This window comes from Anguilla rostrata, unplaced genomic scaffold, assembly GCF_018555375.3.
Source record: "Anguilla rostrata isolate EN2019 unplaced genomic scaffold, ASM1855537v3 scaf0123, whole genome shotgun sequence".
In the NCBI taxonomy this organism is placed as follows: domain Eukaryota; kingdom Metazoa; phylum Chordata; class Actinopteri; order Anguilliformes; family Anguillidae; genus Anguilla; species Anguilla rostrata.
The window spans coordinates 4,055-14,259 of record NW_026985689.1 but is presented as its reverse complement, the minus strand read 5'-3'; the positions used below and the strand labels follow the sequence as shown (position 1 = coordinate 14,259).

Genomic DNA, 10,205 nt, shown 5'->3' with positions numbered 1-10,205 from the left:
AAATTATTTAGATATCTGTACTTTATAACTCCACCATACAGTTCATTCATTATTAAATTATATATGACCTTATTCTCAGAATGGCACCAGTCAATATTTAAATGTTTAAACTTGTCTATAAAATCACCATACATAAGTTTAAAATAAGGTTGTCTGGTTCTCGCTTTTCCTTTTTTTCCAGTTAGTAATGTTACCGATCCAGCTAATTTGTCTGTTTATTCCACCTGCCACAATCTTACACATTGCTATTTTTAATTTGATACTTACGTCTATTGCTCCCAAACCTCCTAATTTTCTAGGTTTAAATAACAATTCTCTCCGAGTAACTTCTCTATTCGTTCCCCATATTAATTTACAACACTCTTTACTTATCTTCGTTATATATTTTTCTGTTGGTGGAAACACTGAACTTAAAAACATAATTTTTGACAGGATTAACAAATTATATATACCTATTCTATACCTAAAGCTTGTGTTTCTACCAGACCACTTCATCTTTGACTTCTTTTTCTTTTTTCTTTTTCCAATTTGATTCATAACAATCAGTATTACTAATATAGATACCTAATACCTTCATTTCTTCTTTTACATTTATGTGTATAGGGAACTGTTTACTTAAATTCCCAGTCCAGACAGCTTCTGATATATGATGGTTAAAAACTGCTCCGGATATTTTTTCATAAATTTTAAAATGCTCACATATAATATCCAATTCTGTTTGTGATTTTACAAACACTGTAATATCATCAGCATATGCTGAAATGATAACTCTCTCATTCCCAACCTTTACCCCTTCTAATCTCTTATCGTTTTGAATTATTTTAACCAAAGGGCTGATTGAAATCACATATAGAGCAGCACATAAATTATTAACCATTAACCTTCCTTTTACAGCACAGGTCTGTTCTCTTTCTATAAGCAGATCCAAGCGATCCTGCATCCTATTTACCAGCACCTTAGCAAATATCTTATAGTCCAAGTTCATTAAAGTTAATTGTCTCCAGTTGTTAATATCATATTCATCACCTTTTTTGAAAATTAAAGTGATTATACCTTCATAAAAGGAATCTTACATATACTCTTTTAAAATGCCTTCATTAAAAACCTGGGTTAAAAAACCAGAGATTTCCTTCTTACATTTCATAAAATTCTGTTGGCAACCCATCCTTACCTGGTGCTTTTTTTAGATTTAACTGAGAAATAGCCAGCTCAACTTCTTGCAGAATAGGACATTCCAAGTCATCAGAATTAAGACACTGACCATCATTAATTGAATTTAAAAAGAGTTGAGACAGATCATTGTCAATTTCAATATCTGCATACATCTTTTGACACTTGGCGCCGCTTTGCGCCGGGTGTAAGATAGAGCCCAAGATCTTGAAAACTCTCTCATACCTGCAGTAAAATAGGCAGTATACTTCGTACGAAGTAGAATTTTTTGAGCAAAACGAAGCAATCAGAACGACTGACGAACAAAAAGACGCGTTGTTGTGTGTTCGTACGATGCAGTGTGCGACTGCCTCCAGTGAGAATTTTTTGAAAAGTTCTTTCTTGTTCTCCGACCCCCCCAGCTATTGGTCAAAATATCACATAGTTGGTTACGTCACGGTTGAGAGTTCAGAGGGCTGAATTCACATGCTAATGTATGGTAACTCAACTCCAATCTCTCTTCTGTAGAGATGGGAATTCTGTGAGTTTCCCGCATGTTTGATGAATGGTGCTGCTCGTTTCAGCAAGTCATCAAATCGCCTAGCACACATTCGGAAATAAGAGAAAGTGGACCCCCTCGTCTAAACTCGCATTTGCCGAATGTACAGGCAAAACTCTCCATTCTCCGTCCTACTCTGATTTAGAGGGCGAACGTACCATCTTCTTCGCCTTTTTTTCTTCTTTCGCATATCTAGATAAACTAAAGGCACTTTAAACTGTTTGTTTTGTGTTGTGATCTCGCGTAGCCCTTCTCTTTGTACATCCATGGCGTAGCCACAAGACGGAGGTCTGGTTGAGATTCCAGCCCCGGTTAATAGCTGCCTCGTAATTATTCACGCCCCAGAGGCGTGGAGTGACTTTAAACGGTGCGGTGTTCTCACTGAGTATACCGACAACAGTGTTCGTGGACATGCTCGCCGGTGGTTCTCAATCCTGAAGTTCTTTCTTCTTACTGAGTATACTGCCAGCTTAAAGTATACTTTAAGTGTATTGTGGCTGTGTACTTCAGAACACTGGATTTGAATTGAAATCACGAGGTTAAAGTGCAGACGGTCAGCTTTGAGGGTATTTACATATCCTATGATCCATTTAGAAATTACAGCCCTTTTCATACACAGCCCTGCCATTTTAGGAGACCAAATGTAATTGGACAATTTAAGACAATCTTAAATGAAGTCATCAAATTTAGTCATTTTCATTTGATCACTGCCTGAAGTTGGTGTCCCACAGACATCACAAGATTTCCTGGTGATGCTCTGCTAGTCCAGGACTGCAGCGATTTTCAGTTTCTGTTCATTTTGGGGATATTTTTGCATTGGGAAATTCACTCGGCCAGTCAAGAACGTTCCACTTTTTGGTCCCTTGGGTGTGTTTGGGGTCATTCCCCTGCTGTAAGTCGAATGAGTTTTGAAGCATTTCCTTCTCAGCAGATGTTGGTTACTTAGTCCACTTGTTTATCCCACAGTGGGGAAATTCCTTTGGCTCCAACACACAATATATGAAGGACTTAAAAACATCAACAGACAGTACACAATGGGCAGATGTATTTGGCTCCAACATGCAACACAAAAGTCTTTAAAAAAAAACAAACAAAACATTGACAGTAAATACACAGAGTTGACTTTCCAATTTGCTACTACTTGTTTACGAGAGTATAATCTGCTGGAGAGCTCATTGAGCATTCAAGGCTGCCGCACTTCTAGCAATACGAGGAGGCTCTTTCACCTGACGTCAAGAGGCCAGCTCCCTTCAGCATCCAGCAGGAACAATATCGCTGGAGGCTGAAAAAAACTTTTGACAGGACAGTGGCCTTACTTATGCTGCTCACTCGCTAAAGCTGGTTTCGGGCCAGTATGTATGCAGTGGATTAAGGCACTTTACAATGAACCAATCGCCTTTAAACTATGTTACAGCTAAAAAGTCCCCCTTTCACCTTTTCAGGTCCACACGAGAGGATTTTATTTTAGCACTAGAAGCTCTTGCTTGTGCTATAATATCCAATGAAGAAATAATGGCTATTAATATGTGTGGACATGATTTCAAAGCCAGTCTTTATGCTGATGATATTTTATTAGCATTGTCAATACCAGCTAGCTCAATATTGCACCCGTTGAACATTATAAAAGTAGTTTGACAATTTTCTGGGTACAATGTTAATTGCGGTAAGAGTGAAGCGATCACTCTTAATCACCATTGCTTCTTAATTCACCTTGGCACTGCTCTCTTTATTTTTTATATGGGTGATATCAAGAGATGGCCCGGTTTTGCCTCTATCATTCTGGGCTACGGCCAGAGGCGATTAAAGTGAATATTTTACCTAGACTTCCTTTTTCGGTACGTCGACCATTCCACTCAAATTCCCACAGTGTTGGTATGAGGAAATAGATCAACAATAAATGCAGCATCTTTAACCTCATGTCCAATATGGAGTAATCCTTTATTCATTGTCAGAGGTAAGACTCAGGAAAATGAAAAAATACAAATTACAATGAGTGCTGGAATGGGGGTACATGTAACATAAGTGGCATGAAAGGGGATTTTAAGTGAAATGATTCACAGAGTGGTGGCAGTTAGTCCAGGTATAGTCAGAAGAGATTTGTCTTCAGACCACGCCGGAAGCCGGGTAGTGAGACAGAGGTTCGAAGAGGGACAGGGAGTTTGTTCCACCTCTGGGGAGCAAGAATGGAGAAGCTCCGTGATGGGGGTGAGCGAGAACCCTTTACTCAAATGGGAGGGGGTACAAGGCGCCCTGCTGCTGCAGAGCGGAGTAGTCGAGTAGTAGTAGTTTAATCATGTCCTGTAAGGTCCACTTTCTCTTATTTCCGAATGTGCGCTAGGCGTTTTGATGACTTGCTGAAAGGAGTAGCACCATTCATCAAACATGCGGGAAGTCACAGAATTCCCATCTCTGCAGAAGAGAGATTGGCGTTGACTCCACAAATTAGCATGTCAATTCAGCCATCTGAACGCAACTGTGACGTAACCAACTATGTGATATTCGGACCAATAGCTGAGAGGGGGAGGTCGGAGAACATGAAAGAACTTATCGAAAAGTTCTCCCTGGAGGCCGTCGCACACTGCACCGTACGAACACACACCGTGTCTTTTTGTTCGTCAGTTGTTCTGATTGCTTCGTTTTGCTCAAAAATTTCTGCTTCGTACGAAGTATACTGCCTACTTTAGTAGACAGGGGCAGTCCTGCTGGCTGTAGTGTAGGTGAGGGTCAGGACTTTGAACCTGATCCTGGCAGCAACCGATAGCCAGTGCAGTGACCTCAGCAGAGGAGTGATGTGGGAGAACTCGCGATTTGCTTTGAACGACAGGTGTTATCACAATACATGTACTTGAAATCTGTTATGAAATGCCCCATGACAAAGGTTATTGAAGTTTTTCGAGTTCAAAGAGCAACCTTGATTTACAAGTTGAGATACACTGCTTGCTGGTAGAGGAACGGCCTCAGCTATAAACGGCAGAGTCTTTCCTACATTTGCAACATTATCCATGGGAAGGATTGGGAAAGTAACTCTCCCTATCCAACAGATTCAATCATTCAGATGGTCTTGCACAGGGCCTACATTACACCATGTACTTTTTTGGACAAGTTGGATTCAAATCTCATTTTTGTGCTGGAATGGCTGTGGTTGCTAATCACATCCACCTATTATGGGATTGTCCACTCGTTCATAAATGCTTGGCTGAAGTAAACGATATGTTATGCATGATGTTAAATGTTTGCATTCCACTACAGACACTGAAAATATACTTATTAGGGAGTAGAAAATATCCAATCGTGAATTACACCACAAGCCATTGCATTAGCTTTTCGGGCAGTGCAATACTAATGAACTGGAAAGGGTGCAAACTGGGCTGTTTTAGGTCAGATAACTGGCTTACGCCTGTCATGGAGTTAGGGGCGACATAGCTCAGGAGGTAAGAGCGATTGTCGGGCAGTCGGAGGGATGCCGGTTCAAACCCCGCCCTGGGCGTGTCAAAGTGTCTTTGAGCAAGACACCTAACCCCTAACTGCTCTGGCGAATGAGAGGCATCAATTGCAAAGCACTTAGGATAAAAGCGCTATATAAATGCAGTCCATTTACCACTTATTACTGAGGAAAGTGGTCGTCGGCCCTCAGAGATTACAATAAAGGACAGGATGGCCTGGGATATTCATTAGATCATTTCTTCATGCAATAGCCTGATTTTTGGAAAAAAAAGAAAAGGGAGGATACACAAAGCATTGAAAACACTATACATTTAACTTTCCGGGAAATGAATGACCTTTTAATGCGGAGTAATTTTATTAATTTAGCACACAATGCAGCAGTTCACAGAAATTTTTGTTCATAATTGCGAAGGCCGAAAAATCTCCAAGGCACTGCAGCTGAAACAGTGCGTTATTGTACAGATTCCAATGTTGTCTTTTTCAGTCACATTAATTTACCTGGATGCCTTTATTTCATGCATAGATGCAGGGTTTCCGCCAGTGTATTGCAAGGCCGGCGGCCAGCCGGGCCTAAGCATTGGGGAATTAAAAAAAAAAAAAAAAAAAAATTAAATGTTTAAGATGTTTTTTAAACTACAGTTACAGTGGGGCGGCTCGGTTGAAAAGCTCACCAGCGACATGTGTTGGTTAAAACGTGAACGCACTGTAGGAAAGGAGGTCTGAGATCAGTGTTCTTTACCTTCATTGTGCGTAGAGTGGCCTTCACCACTTGACGCTTCCAACTATCACAAGCTAACATTACCTAGCAAGCCACCATTTCTTATTTAGTAGGCTAACCAACCTCGTTACAAACTGCGTTATCACTTCATCTCTTCGGTAAGTACATTCTTTTTACATTAACTTAAGCAGTGTGTAAGTAACGTTAAAATAGTAGCATGAATGTAACGTTCGATATATTGTAACATTACATGACTTATTAATCGCCATCAAAATAACTTCACTTGTTTATTAATAACGTTTGCTTGATGACATTGATGTGCACGACAACTTCGTCATAAAATTTCCCGACCGTGAAAACTGCCTGACTTGTTTACATTTTGGACAGATGTGGCTACAGAGTAAATCCATCGTTGTTTCCATCGCAGCACTTAGCTTAGGTTATATCTAGAAATACCATCTTTGGGGAAAAACGCTTCGGTTAAGGGTCAGGCACTCTTCACGATAAGAAATTTCACGATTCTTTCGATATTGATTGTTTCTAAAGTGCTGCGACGGAAACAACGATAGATTTACTGAGGAACCACATCTGTCCAAAATGTAAACAAGTCAGGCAGTTTTCACGGTTGGGAAACATTTTGACAACGTGGTCATGGAGCTAACTTGGCTAGCTAGCCAAACAGTAACACATACTTACTCTGTGCCATTTAGGGCTAATGTCAAGGAGGAAAGGTAGCGTACTGTAAAAGCCAAAAAACCTTACAGTTTAAATGTTTAAATGTGCCCAGCATTCCAAGGCTTGTTGTAAGATTCAGTAGCCAATCAGGACTTGAATACAGGTTTTTTGTAGAGTGCAAAAACTTTGATATTTAAATTTAATTGAATTTCTTTTGTTGTTGAAACCACAGCATTCCAAGACTGTACATTGTTGTCAGATTCTTTGTAAGACTCTGCTTTGCTGTAAATAGTTGTTGATTTTTTAAAATATGTGTTGAATAAATGACTTATTTATAACATTCACATTACATAGTCATATTTTCAAATCTCCAGATCTCCAGTCTGCTTTTAGCACGGACTTAATGTAGGGCCCTATGGAATCTGTGTTATAGCTTTTTTAAATTCTCAATTCCGCGATTCCGTCCGTGATTCTGTTATCACAGAAACTATAGGGCCCTACCTTAATGCTGCCATCAGTCTGTCGCTGGCCCACGCCGGGACCCCATCAAAAAAGACACTTGGCTGCCGGGCCGCTGGGCCCTGTCAAAAGATACTTGCCACCAGGCCTAACAACTTTTTTGGGGGAAACCCTGTAGATGTGCAAGAAAAAAATTTATCACATTTTCGTAACTTTTATACCAGGAACTAATGCCGATGAAAGAAATTGTGCAACTTGCCAGATTAAGAAATGCCAACAGTGTGTACTGTACTGCAGGAACACCCACAGTGGGCATCCATTTATCAGAGTAATAACTGCCTCTGTTCATCTGCTAAACTGTATTGTGAAGACCTGCTTTTTCAATGAAAAGGCAGTTCCACCGTGTTATCATGACTTAAAATGTAAAATGGCTTTATTATATTTGACCTTCATTTCCCTCTGATAAACCTGGATGCCCTGTCTGTATACAATGCTACGGCAACAAATACAAAAAAATTTTATGGTTAAATTATAAAAAAAAATTTACTGTAAAAAAAAACAAACTTGCATTGTAATCAAAGGTGCTATCACAAAACAAATCCTGATTGTGATGATTAAAAATTATAATCAAGTAATTATAATTAGTCCAATAATTAAACAGCATTAAGTATAGAAGCAATATATTAGAAGCACCACAAAGAAAGAAAGTACAAGTTTTAAACAAAGAAATACACTGTGGAAAAGTTTACATCCACACAATTTCAGTTTTACAGTTTATCAATATAAATATAAAACAAGCAGACGTAAATTTGAGCAAAAATGACCCATCGCCCAAAATCTGCAGCATGTGAATTAGTGTATGTATGTACAAACCAGTGAAAAGAAAGGTGTTAATCCCACCAAGCCAAAAAATACACCATAATTATAACAATCACAACATTTAAACCAGGGGTGAAGGGTGTTAACGATCACAACTCAGCAGTGATTAACACATTTAAATCAACAAAAAAAATCAGCTACTTCTATTTACAGTTTTGTTTTCAAAAGTAGATTGTGAATGGAACATGATATAAAAAAGGTGTTTTGTTTTTTTAAATCCAAAATCGAAAAAAATGCAGGTAAAATGAATATGCTGGAAAAACAGAAGCTGCATTTTCATTCTTTTGGTTAAGAGTTATAACATCCAACAATTCTTCACTTAAGTCAGTAAGGGTTCCTAGGAGATCAAAGGATTCCCCCATGTGAAATCTTGCTACCTTTAGTAGAGCCCGACCGATACCGATCCGGATTTTGGAGTCCTAGCCCACCCATTACCGATGTTTTGACCGATATTTTGTCAAAAAGTGCAACGTTTTCAAATCAATGTGAAAAACTTTATTAAAGTTTCTATATTTAAGAACATTTTACATAAGCAAACAAATAGAAATAAACACAGAGAACTTTAGATAAAAGAAAGATTAAATTAAATTAACACCATCTTTAAGTGTGTGAAATCAAAATAACTCCACACCTTGCTTTTAACGTTGACCATGTTCCGTGCTGCGTCCTTTACTGCTACCACAGAGTGAATGCGATAAGAAATTTCGGTTAAGCTGACCTAAACAACGCTATTCCAAAAGCAAAATTAGACATGTTATACATTGTTAGAAAGCTTATACACCTACTGAATAAATGAATTGTCAATCAAGCCAGACTGTACTAAAAAGGGCGACACCACCGTAAACAACGCCTGTGGTATTACGCACAGCTATTTTGGAAGGTACCCAGGCATCACATGCGTATTTCACAAACGGATTGTCAAAGACAATAAATGACCACTCATTCAAATAGTTATCTATCCACAGCCAAAACTAACATACAACTTACCGCCACATATTCTCAAGTTTGAAGTTGAGTTCTTGTAGGCTGAAATGTCCACATTTCTAGGCAGACAAAGAAGGCAGCGCATAATGTAACTACTGTTTTTTTGGTAGTCTAAGTAAAACGTAGTTTGAATTTGAGGCCAGGGGTGTTCTGCCTCCTAGGAATCACCCGCCGTTGTTTCAGCCATTGTTGTCACCCACTCATCATTCTGTGTGCTGTGACTAGCTACGTCTGATTGGTGAAACGGAGTCATGTGGGGCTATGACAGCGCCAAAGCAAAGACCAGTCAGCCTCTTTGGCTGAAGTCTCTGACAGAATGAAACAGAACGTGCATTGAATAAAAAATGGGTAAAAAAAAAATAAGTAACGAGCGGAATGTAGCCGAATATAACGGAGTAAAAGTAACTTTTTCTTCAAATATACTCAAGTAAAAGTATGTTGCATTAAAACTACTCTTACAAGTACAATTTATTCAAAAAGTTACTTAAGTAAATGTAACGGAGTAAATATGACACGTTACTGAGAATCAGAGGTGGGTAGTAAGTTAAATGAATTATATTTTCTCATTTTATTTCTACTACATGATCTCAAAGAGTAAGACATTATCTAGCGGAGCCAAAGAGTGAATCAAGTGTAACGTTAGATGAAATTAAATTGACTGGATGAAATGCGTGAAAAAAAAAAAAAAAAATACAATGCGCTTTCGTGCAGGTTACCCACGCTAACTGTTGGTTGATTCACTTCTCCAACAGCAATCCTTCTCTCATGTTATCACGGCAAAGCTAGATAACATGGCTTAAAATGATCCATGTTAGAAGTGTTTTATCGGCGTTTTTACTGTCTCGTTAGCTTGCTACGATGACGCGTGACTAGATGACACACTCGCTTGCAATAACACGTTGGCTAATGACACAGCATCATATAGTAGCTAATATCTCAGAAAAAAAAAAAAAAGTGTGATGCATTCAATCACCATTTTATTTTGGCTGGTTATTTGAGAATACAGCAATGTCCTCTGGAAATGTAGATCCTACGCTGCTTATGTGCTCACTGCCACTTCATAAAGGCTTGCTAGCCAGCTAGCTTGCTAAAGTGAACCAAATATGTTAGCTAGCTCGCTCGCTTGATAATGAGGACTGAAACAGTGGTCGTATAAACGCATTTAATTAAAAATAAATAAATAAAAAAAACCTCACTAAATACACATACCTTTATTGCGGCAATCGAATATGTGCAGACAAGTCTTGCAGTGGAGAATATTGGATGAGGCACGAGTGACAAACGTCTTTAGAGAAGTAGCGCGTCAGCTGCTGCAGTTCACACTTGTATCTGAGTTCC

At 38.8% G+C, this 10,205-nt stretch overlaps 1 long non-coding RNA gene across 1 annotated transcript; it reads left to right on the top strand.

Annotated features, from left to right (window-relative positions):
• Nucleotides 1-1,729: 1,729 nt before the first annotated feature.
• LOC135246276 (uncharacterized) lies at nucleotides 1,730-2,804 on the top strand. Its single transcript, XR_010327589.1, has 2 exons — nucleotides 1,730-2,274; nucleotides 2,486-2,804. It is a non-coding gene; the product is annotated as an uncharacterized LOC135246276 (long non-coding RNA).
• The last annotated feature ends 7,401 nt before the right edge of the window (nucleotides 2,805-10,205 follow it).